This window comes from Phoenix dactylifera, chromosome 3, assembly GCF_051530095.1.
Source record: "Phoenix dactylifera cultivar Ajwa chromosome 3, Ajwa_hap1_PhDact_Kaust_v1.1, whole genome shotgun sequence".
In the NCBI taxonomy this organism is placed as follows: domain Eukaryota; kingdom Viridiplantae; phylum Streptophyta; class Magnoliopsida; order Arecales; family Arecaceae; genus Phoenix; species Phoenix dactylifera.
In genome coordinates, this window is record NC_143192.1 from 9123771 (window position 1) to 9126274 (window position 2504).

Sequence of the window (2504 nt, forward strand, 5' to 3'; positions counted from 1 at the left end):
GTGTGTGTATTGTCCTTTGGCTCCCCAAAAACTTCTCTAGCTACTCTCCTAATATAATAAGTCATCCAATCCCATGTTCAAGTTGGTTCAGTTTTTAACTTATAGTTTTCCTCTTATGACAATTTATTCCTGAAATATGCAACATTTTCACCCTTTTAGAATGCACCATCTAATCACCGAGCATTAATTAGTTTGATCCATTTCTTCTTGCACTTAATATATAGATCTAAAACGACTAGCCTTTGTTGAGTGGTCAAGTTTTCTCTTGCTATCAAATTACAACTCCTGCTTGTTAATTGTTCTCCTCTCTTTATAACAAGGTAATCTATCCGTAACAAATTTATCCACTCTAAAGGGTACCTAAATGTTCATCTTTCTTCTCAAAATATTCTTTTTTGCAATTGTTAAATCATGTATACTGCAAACTCAAGAATGGAATCTTCCACAAAGTTCTCATCACCAAAATCATATCCACCATGTACCCTCTCATGTCCCATATTACTCTTCCTTGAACGCCCATTTAGGAAACAAACTTTAATTACCCATTTCCCTTTAGAATATATTATACACATCCATCAACCACCTCCCAAAACTATCTCTTACTATTGACAAAGCCTACTTGCAATGCACAAATGCTAACTACACTAATAATCTCCTCGTCTAGCACTAACTTGATGTCTCTTAGTAATATCAATTTTCCCTTTCACATCACAATTTTATCCCTCATCCACTTCTATTCCAACTCCATTACTGTTATTATCCTTCCCTAAATATAAAAGTTTGTAATTACCATTAATATCTTAGACTTTCTATCTTTCCATTAAGTTTCTTGTGAGTAAGCAATATTGAGTCTCCTTCGTATCATCATAACCACTAGAGCTCTACAATCTACAATCAAAATTCCAATAGAACCTCAATTTAATTGTGTACCGCTTTGTCAAGTTACTTCTATATGACACCCTAAACCTAAATAAGCCTTGTTTGTTCATCACCACAATCGTGGTGATAACCTAGCTAGCCATTACCCAATTCTCACCAAAACCAGCTCATATTGTCATGCACTACTTAAGGACAACATAAAAGCCCTAATTATGGGTTGAGGTGCCCAAAAGAGGGGTTAAACCAAAGGCAATGAATGGAAGTATAAACGGGGAGTTGCCAGAGGGGCTAGCCATGAAGCATAAGATACAATTTAATAGGAACAAATATTTGAATAGGATCTAGGACAACAAAAAAGCATATAAAAGACAAAGATTATTTGGTTACTTATAATAAAGATCTGCAAGAATCAACTTACTACTAATATTATGAAAGTAGGCTTTTAGAATTAGATAAGAAGATAATTGAGCAAATCATAGGATATATAGAGTACAAGATATATTAATCTATAAATTTTTATACTATAGTGCATAAGATATATTATTTCCTCCCATCATAGTAAATCTACTGTCAAATTTCTTAACTTTGTAGAATATAAGGTTCAACCAAATTGTTGATAGTATGGTTTCATATAACCTTACAGAGAATCTATAACAATCTAGTCCATTTCCATATATTTGGACTGGTGACAACAAATAGAAATTGTAAATACACTTTTCTCTCAACTTTGCTATATCGGTAAAACTAATTCCAAACCATATGCAGTTATTAGAACTTCCAAGGTTGCACTTCCCAACAAATTAGTAAACTGTTTCTATTATTGCAGATAAAATTAATACAAAATGAGAATTTTTACCTATTGATCACTTAAGAATATATTAGCATTGTTTGGCAAAGAGATGCATTTCTTATATGAGCTAGTTAATGACATAATCTATATACCTGGTGTAGTTTTTGACTATGGATAGCCTCCCTAGGAGGCTGAAACTATGTCATGCTCTGTGGGATGGAGTTGCACCAAAACAAAACAAAAGGGAAAAAACCATTAATGTGCTAAACAGCGGATCATTTATAATCATAGCCTGTAATTCTTTTTTTTCACTTGTCTTGCCAATTAGAATCTTTCAATCAAAAATTGAATATATACAGATTGAGCTGCTTGCAGAATTTTTAAGGAAAACCTGCTTGCAAAATTTAGTATATATGTCTACCAAATCAGAAAAATATTATATGATGATTAACTTCTGGCGTTAAGAAAAAAAAAATTATTTAGTAATAACCAAAAATAATAATTCATGATAAATAGTATGCAACAAACTATCATATGTATAACTGAGAAAGTGACAAAAGTGACACGAACCTTTTCCAACAATAAGACCAACTTGCTTCCATGTAAACTTCTGAAAAGGCTCTAGCTTCGTAAAACTCAACAGTAGAGCAATAGGAAGAAAGATCAAAAGATTAAACAGCCCAAGAAATCCAAGAAACTGAGATGTACTTGCTTGACCTTCTCCTTTTGTCTCATCAGGCAGCTTTTTACGAATCAGGGTGATGTAAACAGCATACAGGCCTGCTGAAAGAACAATTTGCTTATAATATTTTAATAATTATATCCATATTAAATA